At 46.9% G+C, this 20357-nt stretch overlaps 1 long non-coding RNA gene across 1 annotated transcript; it reads left to right on the top strand.

Moving 5' to 3' along the window:
• Nucleotides 1-336: 336 nt before the first annotated feature.
• LOC137544400 (uncharacterized) lies at nucleotides 337-19889 on the top strand. Its single transcript, XR_011025853.1, has 3 exons — nucleotides 337-422; nucleotides 16284-16316; nucleotides 19659-19889. It is a non-coding gene; the product is annotated as an uncharacterized lncRNA (long non-coding RNA).
• The last annotated feature ends 468 nt before the right edge of the window (nucleotides 19890-20357 follow it).

The raw sequence follows: 20357 nt of genomic DNA, 5'->3' as shown, positions 1-20357 counted from the left end.
TCTGTCCTCAGGTACAGCATCTGGGGAGGGAGAGCACTGCTCATCTGCCTCCACTCATTGCACGCTGACTGGCACTGACAGTAGTTTTAAATAGCCGTAGTCTCCAGCACCCCCCACCGCCCTCCCTCCTCTCTGTGGGTCACCTGCCCTGTCCTAAACACTGATAGAACTACAGGAAACGTAGTGAATGCAGAAGACACACATACTGCTGTCCGTGTCTCTGCTCTACCTGAACTATTGACCCCTGTGTGTGCCTGTCCTGAGCTGACTCCCCCCACCGAAGTACAGCTACTGAAGGGAAGCCAGAGGTGATATGCCAGGTCTGGCGATGGCAGAAGACAAATGAAAAGCCTCTCATTTGATTACTCTAGTGCAGTCCACCAACAGCCTGCAGAGATCATTCAGAAGCAGACAGTTTAGAGGTATGCAGGGCATTGTATGGGAAGCACACGCACACATACAAACACATTGGCATAGTATACAGACACACACACGTGCACACACAAACACATGCACAGAGCACATACACACACATGCACACCAAGCTTTTTCTGTGTATGCTAATCCCTGATCTCCAAACCGATGCAGCCAAAAAGTGCTTGGCTATACTATAGCCTATCACACATTCCCAACCCAAACTAACCCCTGACGCTCATTTATAGTATAGCTGAGCACTAATTCCTGATTGCCAAACTGACACCACCGAACATTGCTTGGCTATAATATAGCAGAGGGCTTATTACAGATAAAATCTTTGCTGTGCCGCTCTGGAATCCCCATACAACTAGCCTGAGATTGGCAATACAATGACAGAATGCTGGCACCTAAATTACGCACTCAGTGCCGCCATATCGGCATGTTGCATTGCAGCCTGTGGCAGCACGCTAATAACCGGGCATGTCAGGAGCCCATTTTGAAGGACTACTCTAGGGGGAAATAACCATACTTACCTGGGGCTTCTAGTGATCACCCGCAGACGTCCTGTGCCCGTGCAGCCACTCACCGATTCTCCGGTTCACTTCTGGAATTTCCGACTTTAATGTCGGAAAACTACTGTGCCTGCACGGCCGTGTCCTCGCTCATGCTGACGTCACCAGGAGCGTACTGCGCAGGCACAGACCATACTGGACCTGCACAATACACTCCCGGTGACATCAGCGGGAGCGAGGACACGGCAACGCAGGCGCAGTGGTTTTCCGACTTTAAAGTCTGAAATTACAGAAGTGAACTGGAGAACGGGGGCTGGAGCATTGGGGAGTGGCTGTGCAAGCACGGGATGTCTGCGGGGGACCATTAGAAGCCCCGGGTAAGTTCAACTCATTTTCCATCGACCCCCCCCCCCCCCTAAAGTATTCCTGAGCCAAAGATACTTACCTAAAGATAGGGAAGCCTCTGGTCCCTTGTAGCTGAGCGCAGACCCCCGGACGATTGCTGACAAGGGGTAGTTGGTCATCTAATTGGGGTCAAAGTCCTCTTTTGTCACCGAGTGCAGCATGACTGTGCTGGTAACAAAGAGGAGCACAGCCCCAATGTGCAGGAAGGGGGTCCGCGCTCAGTGGCAGGGGACCATAAGACAGCATTTGGAAGCCTCAACAGATTCCAGAGGCTTCCCTCTCTCTAGGTATCTCTTTCTGAACCAGAGCTTCAGCTCAGGTTTACTTTAACTGTTACGGTATATTCATTATTGGATTGTAAAAGTGTATGTGCGTACGAAGTGCATGTAAATGTTACCTACACACTGCGCACATTGCTTGTGTAATGCACTACACAAATAGCAACACATGTTAAACAAGTAATGTAAGCATTGTGTGTATGTGTTTTATGCAAACTGTGTAATGCTGGGCATCTCCAAAGTAAGCCTTAATCTATTCAGTACACTGACACTGTGCATAGGCAGGGATGCTCAGCAGAGCTCGAATATTCGAGTAGCTCGAATATTCAAGCTCTTTTTCAGCTATTCGAGCTCGAATACCGAGCTCGAATAGCTGCAGCTATTCGAATGGGCTATTCGAGTGAACTCGAATAGCCCACTCACTATTCGCGCTATTCGAGCTCGAATACCGAGCTCGAATAGCGTCATAGCCCAGATTGATGTCCTTAGAGCCAATCAGAGGGCTCCCAGGCCCTCTGACGGCAGCCATTCACAGAGGGGGACCCTGGCCAGCCCCTACCCTATAAATAGCGGCCGCCATGTTCGGTTTTTCCATCCTTGTTTGAGACTTGTACAGAGAGAGATCTGCTCCTTTGTGCTTTGGCTTAGCAAGTGCTCTATTGTGGTCAATCACCTAGCGTTTTTGCTCACATACACCTGCTATATACACCTATATTGTTGTTAGCTAGATAGAGATTGTATTTTAGTTAGTAGCTTGTGTGTTACATAGAGACAGCTGCTGCAGCAGGCAAGCTTACACAGCTTTAGGCCTCAGGGCCTTGCCTGTGTGGGCAGCTGTCCTCCTGTCCTCTGTTAGTTTATTTCTCATCTATACCAGTGTTTCTGCTGTCTTCTACCCTGTCTTGTCCTTTACTTACTGATTGATTATTGTATTTTGTAGTTATACTACTGTACTAGGGACACTCACTGTTACTGTTCATAGCTCCTGCGTGTGTGTGCGTGCACTGTCTGTAGTGTACACAGTACACAGTATTCCCTTCTACTGAATCATCTGATTACTACTGAATCTGATTATTGTATTTACTTGTACTTACTGTACTAGGGACACTCAGTCACTGTTCATAGGCTAGCTCCTGTGTGTGTGTGTGCGTGCACTGTCTGTAGTGTACACACACTATATTTCCTTCTACTGAATCTGATTACTACTGATTATTGTATTTTCTAGTTAGTGTACTAGGGGACACACTCACTGTTCACTGTTCACACTTACTGATTACTGATTATTATCACTTAGTGATTAGTGTCACCTCACCCACCAACCCACTCCATTAAAGTACCCCACTTTTTCACCCGCCCTTTTAAAAAACTTTTTTGTTTACGCCCAAAACATCTAAGATGTCTGGAAGTGGCAGCCAGCGCGGTTTGGGCAAGGGGAAGGGCAGCAAGGGAATCAGGAGGAGAGGGAGCAGCATTGTGGCAAGCCGCGCCACCATGCACAGTTCTGCAGCAGCTGCGTCAGTGGCTAACATTCCGCCTATAGCCACTGGCCGTGGATGCCTTGGGCGCCCAGCAGGAGCATCTGCAACTCACGCTGCAGAGACACAGCAGCAGCAGCGTGTAGTACCTGCTCCTATTTTCCTCCAGCCGGATCGGAAACGTCCCATTGAGGAAAAGGATGCAGCCACTGTGGTGCAACTGATGACGGAGGATGAGCAGCCCAGCATCAGCTCTGCATCCGAGGCCTCCACCCTCACCACCACCACCCCTGTTCGCAGCAGCCGCCCAGCAGGGCCTGGGGAGGAGGCCAGTTCACAATCAGTTGGCGATCTGTCATTCAGCAGTCTTTTGACCCCAGGCATCATGAGTCAATTGTCTGCTGTTGTTGGCGATTTTGAGGAGGAGATGCTGATGGGCACTTTGGGGGAGGAGGGATTGGACAGCAAGACTGTGGCGACAGTCAAGCAGCCCATCCATGCATCAGGAGAGGAGTTTGGGGGGTCATCATCCCAGCAGGACATGTTTCAGGAGGGGGAGGATGATGATGATGACAGGGTGACAGACAAAGACTGGGTGCCACCACCACCAGCACCTGGGGATGTCATCACCAGCAGCTCTGAGGAGGAGGAGGAGGATGCGCTTGTGGGCCTTGCAAGGAGGCGCATCATTGCAAGCATTGGCAGCAGCAGTAGGCAGGTCCCACAGCCTGCTGGTGTCTCAGGCTCAGCAGCAGCAGCAGCAGCATCTGCCAGTACCACCACCAGCCGCACCCAAGCCCCCCCCCCAACCACCACAGGGAGACAGGCAGCAGCGGCTCCAGGCCGTAGGGGGGTTTTCTTGTCACCAATCTGGCAATTTTTCACCATGCCCACAGTTGACAGCAAGTACGCCACTTGCAACCACTGTCAGCGGAAGTTGAGCAGAGGTGCAGACCCCATAAAGTTCAGCACCAGCTCTCTGATCAACCATCTTGCTGCTAAACATTACCACCAGCATGAAGAGTTCCAGAGGCTGAAGGCATCTGGTGCTGGCAGTGGCACCACACCCATCACTGCACAGCCTTCAGCAGCAGCAGCAGCAACAGCAGCCACCCGCCCTCCTGCTCCTCCAGCACCACCAGCAGGAGTGCGGAAACGCACTGCTCCTCCCCCCTCTGCAACTCCTGCCGCCGACACTGAGGCCTGTTCTGGCAGCCAGTCCTCAGTGGCCTCCTCTGCTGTCTCCGCTGATTCCCGTGCTAGCAAAAGGTGACGCCAGAGCCTTTTGAGTGAGTCCTTCCAGGGGGTGGTTAGGGCTCTGCCTCCCAGCAGCCGTCGCGTGCGGCAGCTGAACGGCTTTCTGGCACGGGCCATGTGCTCCCAACTCCTGTCGTACATGCTCATGCAGGAGGGGACCGACATGAGTGCGCTGCTTGCTTGTGCAGCCCCAGACTGGCAGCTCCCCAGCAGACACTTCTTCGCCCGCCAGGTCATGCCTGCACTGCACCGCTTTGTCATGGCCAATGTGGAGCGAGGGCTGGAGCACGCGGTTGGTGAAAGGGTCCACGTCACCATGGACTCCTGGAGCAGCCGCTTCGGGACAGGCCGCTACCTGTCCTTCACTGTCCACTGGGTCAGCTTGGTGGAAGGGGGTGAGGATGGGAGAGCAGCAGCGGGCACAGCAGCAGCAGCAACACAGTGGGTGGTGCCACCCCGCAGGGTCAGGGGAACTGCAGAAGGTTCCTCCGATCCTCTGCCATCCTCCGGCACACCTAGACAAACCCCCCGCCTCAGCAGCAGCGTGAAGCCACGCCACTGCCAAGCGCTGCTGCAGTTGGTCAGCCTTGGGAAGACCAAACTGACGGCAACCCATGTGTTGGCCAAACTCCAGGAGCAGGAGAGGATTTGGCTGACCCTCAGAGTCGGAGAGGTGGTGGCCGACAATGGGGCCAATCTGGTTGCCACAATCGACAGGGGGAACCTGACCCACATCCCCTGTCTTGCCCACGTGCTGAACCTGGTGGTGCAGAAGTTCTTGCGCACCTACCAGGGGATGGGCAAACTGCTGGAAACGGCAAGGAATGTTGTGCGTCACTTCCGGCGCTCGCCTGCAGCCTCTGCGAGCCTGGAAGATGTGCAAAAGGAGCTGGAGCTGCCACGCCATCGGCTGATCCTTGACGTTCCAACTCGCTGGAACTCCACCCTGGCGATGTTGGAGCGTCTGGTTGAACAGAAGCATGCTGTCAACCAGTACCTTGCCCTGGCCACTGTGTCCGCCGCTCAGAAAAGGGACAAGACCAGCAACATCCCGTTCATCGTCCCCGATGACGACTGGGGGCACATGCAGCAGGTGTACTTAGTGCTGGCTCCCTTTCTGCAGGCCACCAACATGGTGAGCAGGGACCATGCTATGGTGTGCGAGTGGGTGCCCCTGGTTTGTCTGCTGAACAGGACCCTCGATGCTTTGCTGGAACAGGGAGCGGCAGCCTTGGCCCAGCAGGAGCGGCATGCAGCTGCACAGTCCACCTCTGAGGGGGAGGAGGAGGAGGACTTAGTGGAGGTCCCTGACCTTGCTGCTGATGAGGGGGATCAGCACAGTGCAGCTGAGTTGGTGCGGGGGTGGAGAGAGGATGAGGCGGCAGAGGAGGAGGATGAGGACAGCACTGCCGTCGATGTGCCAGCACACGTGGCCCGCCTCTTCCCAATGGCAGCGCACATGCTGACGTGCCTGCGCAAGGACCCCAGGGTGATCCAGATGAAGCAGAGGGAGGACATCTGGATCAGCATGATGTTGGACCCACGCCTCAAGGGGAAGTTGAGCCAGTTCCTGCCTCCTGCAGGAGGAGACCCAGCGCAACAAATAAGGAGCTTGCAGCAGGCCCTTGTTGAGCGCTTGGAGGAAGCCTTCCCCCAGCCTTCCACCCCCACTGTCCAGCCAGCACAGAGGCAGCAGCAGGTGCCTGCATCCAGCAGCAAGCGCCCCACAGACCTGCTGTCTCTCAGCAACGAGCTCTACAGGACTGTAGAGGCTCCAGCAGTGACTAGAGAGGAGGTGCGTGCAGCAGCATCCTCCTCCGGTCACAGCCAGCGCCTGACCCACATGGTGGCTGACTACATGGGGGTCCTACAGCGGGCTTGACAGCGATGCCCCTGTTGATCCCATGGAGTATTGGGTCAAGCGCCTGGAGATCTGGAGCGAGCTGGCGCAGTACGCCCTGGAAGTGCTGTCCTGTCCCCCTTCCAGCGTGCTGTCCGAGCGCTGCTTCAGTGCAGCTGGTGGCGTGGTCACCGAGAAACGCTCACGTCTGTCTCACAAGTCTGTGGACAGACTGACGTTTCTCAAGATGAACCAGGGGTGGGTGGAAGGCAAGTTCCTGGCCCCTGTTGTCGGCGAGAGGGGGACATGAACTGGCTGCCGGAACCATCGTTAACTTAATATGCCTTACCACCCTTTACCACCTCCTGGCTCCTGCTCACTACTAAGCCAGCCTGGTTCAGTTTGACTATTACGTCGCCTGTAGCCACACATTTTACACATACAGTGGGCTGCTGTGTCCTGCCCTTCTGCTGTCTGTCTGTGTTTCCCACTGCCAGGGTACACAGATTTACCTTCTGCTGCCACTCTGCCACCAGCTATTACGTCCAACAATAGCTATATGTGTAATTTGCTGTAAAAAAAAAAAAAAAAAAACATTAAAAAAAAAAGGTTTAATTTTTCTGAGGTGCCCGGGTTGAAATCTGTGTTGTCCCAGTTGTGTATTGGACACGATGTGGGCTGCACGACCGCTGTCTGGGACCTACTGTTGTGTTTATTTACAGCCCTGGTATCACCGCTAGGTACCAGGGCTATTATGTCACGCTGCCTACCTGCTGCCACACTCACACTACTCCTCCATTCCTCCTGCTGCTGCTGCTGTCTGTCTGTGTTTCCCACTGCCAGGGTACACAGATTTATCTTCTGCTGCCACTCTGCCACCAGCTATTACGTCCAACAATAGCTATATGTGTAATTTGCTGTAAAAAAAAAAAAAAATCATTAAAAAAAAAAAAGGTTTAATTCTTCTGAGGTGCCCGGGTTGAAAATTGTGTTGTCCCAGTTGTGTATTGGACACGATGTGGGCTGCACGACCGCTGTCTGGGACCTACTGTTGTGTTTATTTACAGCCCTGGTATCACCGCTAGGTACCAGGGCTATTATGTCACGCTGCCTACCTGCTGCCACACTCACACTACTCCTCCATTCCTCCTGCTGCTGCTGCTGTCTGTCTGTGTTTCCCACTGCCAGGGTACACAGATTTACCTTCTGCTGCCACTCTGCCACCAGCTATTACGTCCAACAATAGCTATATGTGTAATTTGCTGTAAAAAAAAAAAAAAAAAAAAAAAACATTTAAAAAAAAAAGTTTTAATTTTTCTGAGGTGCCCGGGTTGAAAACTGTGTTGTCCCAGTTGTGTATTGGACACGATGTGGGCTGCACGACCGCTGTCTGTGACCTCCTGTTGTGTTTATTTACAGCCCTGGTATCACCGCTAGGTACCAGGGCTATTATGTCACGCTGCCTACCTGCTGCCACACTCACACTACTCCTCCATTCCTCCTGCTGCTGCTGCTGTCTGTCTGTGTTTCCCACTGCCAGGGTACACAGATTTACCTTCTGCTGCCACTCTGCCACCAGCTATTACGTCCAACAATAGCTATATGTGTAATTTGCTGTAAAAAAAAAAAAAAAAAAAAAGGTTTAATTTTTCTGAGGTGCCCGGGTTGAAAACTGTGTTGTCCCAGTTGTGTATTGGACACGATGTGGGCTGCACGACCGCTGTCTGGGACCTCATGCTGTGTATTTACGGCCTGGTGCCACCGCTAGGTACCACAGCCTATTATGTCTCGCTGCCTGCCTCATTGACTGCCTGCTGCCACACAATCATCCTCCTCCTGCTGCTGCTGAATTTACCTCCTGCTGTCTGTGTGTTTCCACTGCCAGGGAGCACATACAATGGCGCTTCCACCATGCGCCACCAGCTATTTATTACGCTCAAAAATAGCTGCATTTCTTTAAAAAAACGAAAAAAAAAAAAAATTTTTAAAACTTTGTGATATTATTTTTAGAGGTGTCCGGGTTGAAAACTGTGTTGTCCCAGTTGTGTATTGGACACGATGTGGGCTGCATGACCGCTGTCTGGAACCTCATGCTGTGTATTTACGGCCTGGTACCACCACTAGGTACCACAGCCTATTATGTCTCGCTGCCTGCCTCATTGACTGCCTGCTGCCACACAATCATCCTCCTCCTGCTGCTGAATTTACCTCCTGCTGTTTGTGTGTTTCCACTGCCAGGGAGCACATACAATGGCGCTTCCACCATGCGCCACCAGCTATTTATTACGCTCCAAAATAGCTGCATTTCTTTAAAAAAAAAAAAAAAATATATACTTTTTAATACTTTGTGATATTATTTTTAGAGGTGTCCGGGTTGAAAACTGTGTTGTCCCAGTTGTGTATTGGACATGATGTGGGCTTCACTACCGCTGTCTGGAACCTCATGCTGTGTAATTACGGGCTGGTGCCACCGCTAGGTACCACAGCCTATTATGTCTCGCTGCCTGCCTCATTGACTGCCTGCTGCCACACAATCATCCTCCTCCTGCTGCTGCTGCTGAATTTACCTCCTGCTGTCTGTGTGTTTCCACTGCCAGGGAGCACATACAATGGCGCTTCCACCATGCGCCACCAGCTATTTATTACGCTCCAAAATAGCTGCATTTCTTTAAAAAAAAACAAAAAAATATATACTTTTTAATACTTTGTGATATTATTTTTAGAGGTGTCCGGGTTGAAAACTGTGTTGTCCCAGTTGTGTATTGGACGAAAAAGAAGAAGAAGAAGAAAAAGAAATAGAAAAATAATAATAATAAGAAGATATAGAAAAAGAAGAAGAAGAAATAGAAAAATAATAATAAGAAGAAGATATAGAAAAAGAAGATATAGAAAAAGAAGATGAAGAAGAAGATGAAGAAGAAGAAGATGAAGAAGAAGATGATGATGAAGAAGAAGAAGATGAAGATGAAGAAGAAGAAGAAGAAGAAGAAGAAGAAGAAGAAGATGAAGAAGAAGATGATGAAGAAGAAGAAAAAGATGAAGAAGAAGATATAGAAGAAGAAGATATAGAAGAAGAAGAAGATATAGAAGAAGAAGAAGAAGATGAAGAAGAAGAAGATATAGAAGAAGAAGGAGAAGAAGAAGAAGATATAGAAGAAGAAGGAGAAGAAGAAGAAGAAGAAGAAGATATAGAAGAAGAAGATATAGAAGAAGAAGAAGATATAGAAGAAGAAGATATAGAAGAAGAAGATATAGAAGAAGAAGAAGAAGATATAGAAGAAGAAGAAGAAGTATACAGTACTGAACAGAATTTTGGACACAACTTCTCTTTCCACCTTTTTTTTTTTTTTTTAAAGGAACATCCCCACATAATCACTTGCTGTTGTTACTTGGAAAAAAAGATGTTTCTTGCATCATTCACCCCCAAAACAAGTGTTGGAAGCTATTTAAGGCCAATTCGAATAGTCAGCTCGAATAATGAGCTTGAATACCGACTCGAATAGTGAGCTCGAATTTCGAGGTCGAATCGAATAGTAAAAAATATTCGACTCGAATATTCGACCGAACTCGAATAATTTACTATTCGAATTCGACCTAACTCGAATAATAAAAAGGGGTATCCGAGCATCCCTGTGCATAGGTGTGTGTGTGTGTGTGTGTGTGTGTGTGTGTGTGTGTGTGTGTGTGTGTGTGTGTGTGTGTGTGTGTGTTGTTGAATTGGACTGTCACTAGGTGGGTGAAGCAAGCTATGCTGGCCACTCTGGGCAGAGTTGTAAGGGCCCTTTTCCGCTGGCTGCGATCCAATTCAAGAAGCGGATCGCAGCAGTTTTTCTAGTCGTTAGAGCACCGCATGTAAATTGTGGTGCTCATTTTCCACTACAACGCATCAAACTTGGTTCGTTTTTTGCCGAAATGCGATCGCCGGCCAGCGCGATTCTCGTCGCGATTCTTGTTCCCGACAGTGGTAAAGCGCTGGCCGGCGATTGCATTTCGGCAAAAACTGAACCAAGATTGATGCATTGTAGTGGAAAATGAGCACCAGAATTTACATGCGGTGCTCTAGCGACTAGAAAAACAGCTGCGATCCACTTCTTGAATTGGATCGCAGCCAGTGGAAAAGGGCCCTAACAACTCTGCCCAGAGTGGCCATAGTGGCGGATAGTGGAAGATTGAGCTTGCAAGATTGCAAGCGCAAATCACCTGCATTTGCTAGTGGAAAAGGTTCCTAAAGGGAACCTAAACTGAGAAGGATGGATTTTTCCTTTTAAAATAATACCAGTTGCCTGACTCTCCCTGCTGATCCTGTGTCTCTAATACTTTTAGCCACAGTCCCTCAACAAACATGCAGATCAGGTGCACTGACTGAGGTCAGACGGGATTAGCTGCATGCTTGTTTCAGGTGTGTGATTCAGCCACTACTGCAGCCAAAGAGATCAGCAGACTGCCAGGCAACTGGTATGGTTTAAAAGGAAACATCCACATGCATTTCAGTTTAGGTTCCCTTTAAGTTTGAGTGACGCAGCTGCTGCAGCACCACTGATGATATCAGCAGCGAGCAATCATGCTGTCTGAGGTGATGCTGCAGCATTGCTGCTGCTAAATATTGGCCTCAGTCAGAGACCGAGAGATGCAGAGACGGTACACTACAACTTTTTTTTACTTACCCGAAGCTTCCTCCAGTCCCTCGCCGTCATCCCATTGCCTTCCGTTTGTCCACAATCAGCTCCGGTAACTGGCTTATGTGTGCGTGGTGGTGGGCAAGGTGGTGGGGGTTGGATAAGGATTGACGCTATGTGGTGGGGGGCGCCACAGGTTTTCTTGCCTGGAGTGACAAAATGGCTAGAAACGCCCCTGCTGTCGCTTACAATATGCAGGAGAAATCTTACAGATCTGACAGGTTTTGGACTAGTTACATTATTCTTTATAAAAGCACCCACAGCGTGGTCTCTTGTGTGATAGAGAGCTCAGCACGTTGCTGTGCATGTCTGCCTCCTGCCCCCTGCTGATGGGCACTCTGTCTCTGCTGCTGACCAATCATGCAGCAGAGAGGAAGTGGCCATCAGAGTGGGGGGGGGGGGGGGGTAGGCGACTGCCCCCTTATTGGCAATTTGGCATACACTTAAAAATAGCACCACAAAAAATGGCGCAGGGTGATGCCAATAATGACATCATGCTACTAAGGTTATTTAACATATTAGAAGTGTCCTAAAACGTTAAATAACCTTAAATAACCTTAGTAACAAGATGTCACTACCAGCATTTAGCACTATTATACATTACCTGGTACCGGCAACTGTGTCTCCTCCACTTCCTGGTTAGTTTACAGGATTCATGCAGCAAACCAATCACCATGCGGGGACTGAAGCCGCATGGTGACTGGCTGGCTGCAAGACAAATGCAAACTAACTAGAAAGTGGAGGAGGTGCAATCGCCCAGGACCAGTTAATGAATACCTACAACCCTGCCTTACACTGAACCCTTCCTCTACCTGCTTGACCCTAAGACCCCCCCCCCCAGGTGCCTAACCCTAATCATTCCATCTCCACTGCCTTCCACTAACCACTCCACCCTGCTGCCTAACCCTAACCCAACTGCCTAAGTGTACCTACTCCTTGCCACTGTAGTAATTGGGGAGGTAGGTGAGTAATGGAAGAGATCTCACCCTCTACCACATTCCTCTGCCACTAGGCACCAGGGAATCCACTAGAGCGAGGAAATGTAAGTAGACCCGCAACATGAGTAGGACAATGGCAGTTTCCATTATCCTTGCAAGTGGTGTACTCTGTTGTGGCTTTGGTGCAGGATACAATTTGACCTGACATCCGGTAAAGGACCTTATTCACAGAATATGCATTGCACAATTTGCACATTGTTGCAACAAACCTCATTTTATAGCCCAGTCATTGAATATGGTATGTGCATATTTTGGTTTGCATTTTCCAGAACCTGGCATGAGAGAGAGTGCATCAGGAAAATGGAATACATTATAATGCAAATCTATGCACCTGCCTAAAGAAAACTATGGGCAGTGTGCTTGTATGTACTATTGCATTATAGCAAAAGGCAAAGCATTTTCATGACTCCGCCTATCCTTGACTTGCCCCCTCAACACCCCCCCCCCCCCCCCGCCCTGCTTACACCATTGCCTGGCCTTTGCACCAAAGCAGAAATCACATGGGCAGAGGGTGGGAGATAACAGTTAGCACTGATCTACTGGTGCACTTTAATATAAATATTGCTGACAAACAAATCTGCACTTATCTCTCAAAGACATAAACAGGTTGCATGGTGGGAAGTACTAGATGGATGTGGCAGATCGTTTGTTGTTGTATGCAAGATGGGGTCTGGCTTACTGAACTCCGAACACTCTCTTATTCCTGTTTCACATCCATGACTACTTGTATTGTGTAAATGGTTTGACCACAAATGTGTATATGCTTCATAAAACTGGTTCACATGCATGGTGTACAGGCTTGCTATGCATGTTAAGAAATTGGGTCTCTTCTCTCAATGTGATATGTCACCCTTTGTGTTATGCATAGCACAGTTAATATACTGTACAGTGGCTTGCAAAAGTATTCGGCCCCCTTGAAGTTTTCCACATTTGTCACATTACTGCCACAAACATGAATCAATTTTATTGGAATTCCATGTGAAAGACCAATACAAAGTGGTGGTACACGTGAGAAGTGGAATGAAAATCATACATGATTCCAAACATTGTTTACAAATCAATAACTGCAAAGTGGTTTGTTCGTAATTATTCAGCCCCTGAGTCAATACTTTGTAGAACCCCCTTTTGCTGTAATTACAGCTGCCAGTCTTTTTAGGGTATGTCTCTACCAGCTTTGTACATCTAGAGACTGAAATCCTTGCCCATTCTTCTTTGCAAAACAGCTCCAGCTCAGCCAGATCAGATGGACAGCGTTTCTAAACAGCAGTTTTCAGATCTTGCCAAAGATTCTCAATTGGATTTAGATCTGGACTTTGACTGGGCCATTCTAACACATGGATATGTTTTGTTTTAAACCATTCCATTGTTGCCCTGGCTTTATGTTTAGGGTCATTGTCCTGCAGGAAGGTGAACTTCCACCCCAGTCTCAAGTCTTTTGCAGACTCCAAGAGGTTTTTTGTCCAAGATTGCCCTGTATTTGGCTCCATCCATCTTCCCATCAACTTTGACCAGCCTCCCTGTCCCTGCTGAAGAGAAGCACCACCAGAGCATGATGCTGCCACCACCATATTTGACAGTGGGGATGGTGTGTTCAGGGTGATGTGCAGTGTTAGTTTTCTGCCACACATAGTGTTTTGCATTTTGGCCAAAAAGTTTCATTTTGGTCTCATCCGACCAGAGCACCTTCTTCCACATGTTTGCTGTGTCCCCCACATGGCTTGTGGCAAACTGCAAATGGGACTTCTTATGCTTTTCTGTTAACAATGGCCTTATTCTTGCCACTCTTCCATAAGAGCCAACCTTGTGCAGTGCACGACTAATTGTTGTCCTATGGACAGGGTCCCCAGGCCCCCCCCCCCCCCCCAATCCCCCCCGCCCCTGAGCTGTAGATCTCTGCAGCTTGTTCAGAGTCACCATAGGCCTCTTGACTGCATTTCTGATCAGCGCTCTCCTTGTTCGGCCTGTGAGTTTAGGTGGACGGCCTGGTCTTGGTAGGTTTACAGTTGTGCCATACTCCTTCCATTTCTGAATGATCGCTTGAACAGTGCTCTGTGGGATGTTCAAAGCTTTGGAAATCTTTTTGTAGCCTAAGCTGCTTTAAATTTCTCAATAACTTTATCTCTGACCTGTCTGGTGTGAACTTCATGGGGCTCAATTTACAAAACGGTGCTAGCTTTAGCACTGGCCCTTAGCACGTCTAAACTCAGTTGAAATGTGAGAAGTAGTGATTGTGCGCAAAGTACCGCGTGCAAAGTTTTGCGCGCGCACTGCACAGAGCGCAGGGCGCTCCGCGCGAAGTGCCCACTAAAGCCTATGGGACTTAGCGCGCGCATAGGACTTTGAGCGCGCAAAACTTTGCGCGCGGTACTTAGCGCGCGATCTGATTGAGAAAACCGGTGCTAACCTACTTAGCACCCTGGTTAGCGCGCCTAAAGACTTTAGACGTGCTAAGTAGGTTAGCACCACTTAGTAAATCAAGCCCATGGTGTTGTTGCTCCCAAGATTATTTTAGACAACCTCTGAGGCCGTCACAGAGCAGCTGTATCTGTACTGACGTTAGATTACACACAGGTGCACTCTATTTAGTCATTAGCACTCATCACGCAATGTCTATAGGCAACTGACTGCACTCAGACCAAAGGGGCTGAATAATTACGCACACTCCACTTTGCAGTTATTGATTTGTAAACAATGTTTGGAATCATGTATGATCTTTGTTCCACTTCTCACGTGTACACCACTTTGTATTGGTCTTTCATGTGGAATTCTAATACAATTGGTTAATGTTTGTGGCAGTAATGTGCCAAAATGGGGAAAATTTCAAGGGGGCCTAATACTTTTGCAAGCTACTGTATATGACAGGAGGCTTCATCCTCCCTTCAGCTGCAACACTCCTGCTGCATTTAAGAATAGCGGTTGATCCAATTGTGAGTGCGAGACAACTTTGAGGGTCTTTTAACTGCATGCTCATTGAGCAGTTACTTATGGCCATTTTCCACAAGCAGTTGATAGGCAGTGAAAAGACTGTCGAATTTTCACAACTGCTTACTGCTGCCTGGCAACTGCTCACTGCTGCTTGGTAACTGCTCAGTGAACACGCCACTTTAGCTGCCTGTGGAAAAGGGCCCTAAATGTTACGCATTGCAGAATGCAGGTCAACTCACTGGGGCTGTTCACAGTACAGTACTGCTTTCTAACGGATCCTATTATTCTAACTCGCTGCATGCAGGCTTTGAATTGATGTTATAACACACTTGCAGTTCACGCACATTATAACGTCTGCAATATGCAATGTGTGCAGTGTGAATCCAGCCTAAGGCCCCGTTTAAACTTAATCAGTTGGTGTGCGTTAGTATGCATTAGTATGTGTTAGTACACTGTTACCATTACCGCGTGCATTTTGCTGTAACACACTGCATGCAGTGCGTTTCCATGCTGCACTTCATTGTAGCTCAATGCACCTGCTGTACTATGCACATAGCATTAGTGGTGCGTTGTAGTGTGGCAAGCTTCATTACAGCCACAATGCAACACTGTGAATGTAACCTAAGAAACTGTTATTACCATGAGCTGAAGCAGATCTTTGCAATTAATTTATCAAACCTGGAAATTGATGATTAATTACCCGACTGACGATTACCAAAACGTTCAGGTAATCAATTTTTAGCTTTCTTAGGCCTCTTTTCCACGAACTGTTTACAGGCAGTGAAATGCCTCTCAAACTCTCACAACTGCTTGCTGCTGCCTGGTAACTGCTTGCTGCTGCCTGGTAACTCACTGTTGCCTGGCAACTGCTTGCTGAGCACACAGCGCAACAGTTCATGGAAAAGAGGCCTAAGGCCTCTTTTCCATGGACTGTTCATAGGTAGTGAAATGCCTCTCAAACGCTCACAACTGCTTGCTGCTGCCTAATAACTCCTCACTGCTGCCTGATAACTGCTTACTGCAGCCTGGCAAATGCTTGCTGAGCACACAGTTCAAATGTCCATGGAAAAGAGGCCTAAATGTTACAAGTCCTGTCCAAAATTCTAATAAATTCTGTTCATTGTAGATAAAAAAAACCCTGCTGAGTTTCATATGAGATTTCTAAACCGATGTTTTATGCAAGGGTCCAGTCACACCAGGTGAAGGGAGTGGCCATGAGACATGCCCATTTCATTCTGGCCAGCATTGCATGCAATAAAAGGCACAGTTTTAAAATATATTCTCACTAATAGATTAAAATTGTACGTGTGTGTATTGTACAAGTAAACAGGCCAGATAGATCAGTCTCAAAATACCTCTCGTGGAGTGTTTATGTCTTTCCAAAGCAAGTTCAAAGTAGGAACTTACATTGGGTTTCACTCCTCAGCTCTATTCACAAGACTTCCGTTTGATTTCAGTCTTAAATTAATGATTTGTTTAATATTTCATTTTTTTTTTTAGAAAAACTTCTCTACGATTTTGGATCCCGTGCAGGTAAGGATTTTTTTTAAATAACTGGTTTCTTTTAGATGTAAAATAGAACCCCTAATTTACATTACACAGTCAGGCCCCATTCACACTTGAAAGGGCAAAATGCTGACAATAACCGCCAGCGTTTTGAGGGAGTGATTTTTCCGCGATTTCACACCGAAAAATCACTGGACACTGCAGTGATTGTCCCGCGATCGCGTTAAGCGCTTTTATAGCACTGAAACACGATCGCCGGGAAATTACCTGAAAATGGTGCAGGCTACGGGTTTGCGTTTCGTGATTTTGGGCGATTTGCACTAATCGCTGCAAATCGCCTAAAATCGCGAAACGCAAACCAAGTAAGTATGGGTCCATAGGGTTTTATTACACTAGCGCTTTCAAAAGCGCTAGTGTTTGAGCGTTTTTTCCGAAATCGCTGGCAAAACGCTTAAGTGTGAATGGAGCCTCAATGCTTTTCCAAAATTTACATTTTTAATTAGTCTCATTTTGTTTACAAATATTCTCAGTGAATAGATTTTCTACATTATTACTATTACTGGCATAACTGTATTTCTTCTACAAAGTTTACACTCTAAGGGCTGGAACCCACAAGAGCGGTTTTGTGAGCATTTCTGGAGCGATTCAAAACGCTAGCATTTTGCAAAACCGCTCAGCTAATGTTAACGGATGGGGCAACTTCCACTGAAGCGTTTGCGATTCCTCAAATCGCAAATGCAGGACATGCAGCATTTTGGGAGCGTTAGGCCCGGTTCACATTAGTGTTCCCTGTCCGGATCCGCCTGATCGGATTCGGACCGTATACTGTACAAATGGAACGTACGTTCTGCATAGCAATGCAAAGGCTATGCGGACATTCACATGCGTACGTTCCGTACAGTATGGAGCCGGACTCCGGCTCCGGAGGCTTTTCCAACATGCGCTATTTTTTGGGGCCAGATCATCCGGCCCACGCACCAGGACCGGATCCTGACTGCACCATGCGGATATAGAAACCTAAGGGGAACGGAAAGCACAGAACACACTGGAGACAAACACGTTCTACCCAACTTCCTATGCATATCATAGCGGCCATTTTGGATGGGGACACATGGGCCCAGCATATCTGGAGTGAAGCAGCAGTGACACACGTGCTGGAGCTGTTTGGCAGTATGTCGGGAGGTGGAGGTGAGGCCTACAGCGGAGGACCTGATTGATTGAGCAGAATTTTTCAAGCCGCGCTTAAATCAGTTCGTAATTATACCTTAAAATATAACTCTGTAGGTGGGGCGCTTCAGTAAAAATAACCTCCTCTGGTTATATATAATTAAATAAAAAGTCCCATATACTAGCGCTCAATGTAAAAAAAGATGCAACTATCCGCAGACACTTGACTCCTCAGGGCATGTGTACACCTTTAAAAGCAAAAGATATCAGAAAGAAACATCATAGTGCAGGATGTCTATAATTGCTGTTTTACACCTATGTGCTCCCAAGAACCGCATAAAAAATGCACCACTAGTGCAAGCAACCACTTCCACCAGGGATTAGGGCTCACACACCCCCTCTGGGTCCCTGCTCACCAGATATTTTCTTTAGATCTGCATATCTCTCAACGTCGTATCAAATAGTCACCGTTGCCTTCCGAACGGTTCCTGAAGGCAACTGTGACTATTTGATGGGTTTTTTACCAAGATGTTTATAATGTACGCATAATATTTTAGGCGAGAAGTTTTATTAAAGTGGTTTTACACATGATAAGGCTTTTATTTTTGTGTGGTATACTCTATTGATGCAAGATACGACGTTGAGAGATATGCATTGCAGATCTAAAGAAAATATCTGGTGAGCAGGGACCCAGAGGGGGTGTGTGAGCCCTAATCCCTGGTGGAAGTGGTTGCTGGCACTAGTGGTGCATTTTTTATGCGGTTCTTGGGAGCACATCGGTGGAAAACAGCAATTATAGACATCCTGCACTATGATGTTTCTTTCTGATATCTTTTGCTTTTAAAGGTGTACACATACCCTGAGGAGTCAAGTGTCTGCGGATAGTTGCATCTTGGAGGACCTGATTGTACAGGTGCACCAGGTGCATCTTCTGCTGACCCCAACAACTTTAAAGGTATTTTGTTATTTTTATGATCCGGATCCGGATGGCAGCCTGATACAGTCCTGATGCAAACGGCATGGATCCGGATCGGAACCGAACGGTTCCAATCCGGATCAGGTCCTGATACGATCCTGATCCGGTCCGTTTGCATGCCAAAACGCAAGTGTGAGCGGGGCCTTAGCGCTTCAATGTAAAGTATATAAACGCTGGCTTAATCGCTCATTAAAACCTGCATGGAGCGATTTTGCTAGCGTTTTAACCTTACCACACACTGTAACAAAATTAAAATTAATTGAAAGGACCGATCAAAATTTAAAATACTAATCACTAATCGCCACACAATCACTGGCAAATTGATACACTTTGTAAAATCACTCCCTAAAACGCTCATGAAACCGCTGACAAACTGCTCATACAAAATGCTAGCGCTTGCGATTAGCAATAGCGTTTTGCAGTGGGTTCCAGCCCTAACTGTCAACCCTGGTGTTCAGATTGGCCTCTGAGCTTGTTACTTGGTGTTTTCTACAACACCATGTGTCTCCCGGCAGGTAACTTGTAGTGTTTTATTCTAACCTTGTACGGGGTTCTGTGCAGGACAGGCAAAACAGTGCAGTCTCCCTTCAAGTAAACCTGATAAAAGTATTAATGGATACTTCCTCAGACCCCTCCAGGCTACATCTTTCATCCAGCCATCCCCTCATTTTTCTGCATTTAATAATTGCTGTGTAACGTGCACATTTTCACACACATTATCCAGAAATTCACTGAAGGAATTATGCTATGAGAACGTGGTTGGCTACAGTGCAGAGATGTGAACATGCCCATACAACTGTATGAAGGAACAAAAAATAAAGAACTATGAAACTTTGTGGACATAAAATGTAGAATGGGCAAGCACTTGCAAAACCTTATCAGGGATTCTTCTCTTCTTACAAGGGATGATCTTGCTGTCTATAGTGGAATCATGTGTGATGTGGCACATGTATATAAATAAATGTACATCGTTGTTTGCATCTATATTTATACATTTTGTGTACCTTTATGGATGAAAGGGTGTGGGGATCACCCTGGATGGCTTTATTTCTTTTTCATTTGGATAAACAGTTGTTGCATGTGAACTCACTGTCCATACAACACAAAGCAATGTGCATAGTATGAACTCATAAGGCTAAGATGACTGTGTGTAGTTCTACATGAGGTTTGTGTTGTTTGTATTGTGTTATTGTGCATGATATGAACTTATCTGTTTTTATCTCCAGCTTGGTCTTGGGCTGTACTGAGCAGCACTCTCCTCGCGATGCTATACATTCACCTGTACTGAAAAGTCACCATCTGCATCCTGTTGACACAGACCACTTACCTGTAATTCAGCTGCCAAAAATCAATATTTTCAAGTGTAACAAATTTATTTTTCTTTGAGATTCGCCTAGTATTATAAATATAATACATTTTATCTGGGGCAGGGCGAATGAAGTGTTACGGATCTTCTAGCTTGCTATTTTTACCTTATCTGGTTTGATTACAGATGTTAGCAAAATTAATGTATTTTAACATGGAAAAAGTGGAAAACTCTGTGTAATAGTGTTTTAATGTGTTCTCAGTGTTTAATTTGTGAAATATACTTTTTGATGCTACAAGTGCACTTATTTAGCTACTGTGATCTTACTTTTAATGTATTTTAAATAAACGTTAACATGCAGTATATCATTTGTTTTCTTGGTCTTGTGTTTAAATAAATATTTAAGATTCCATTTTCCAGAAACGATAATGGAAATGGTTACCTTAAGAAAGGTGGTGTTTTTAAAACAACCAATATTATAAATTGACTAAATAAAATATTCCACCTTATTAGGCACTTTTACTTACTACTTTTTTTTTTTACAAAATCAATCAAGATTTGTTGGTTGAACGAAAAAATTAAATAAGATTTGAATTACTGGTAATTTTAAAGCGCCAAC

Source organism: Hyperolius riggenbachi, chromosome 2, assembly GCF_040937935.1.
Source record: "Hyperolius riggenbachi isolate aHypRig1 chromosome 2, aHypRig1.pri, whole genome shotgun sequence".
NCBI classification, from domain to species: domain Eukaryota; kingdom Metazoa; phylum Chordata; class Amphibia; order Anura; family Hyperoliidae; genus Hyperolius; species Hyperolius riggenbachi.
This window is presented reverse-complemented; position numbering and strand designations above follow the sequence as displayed.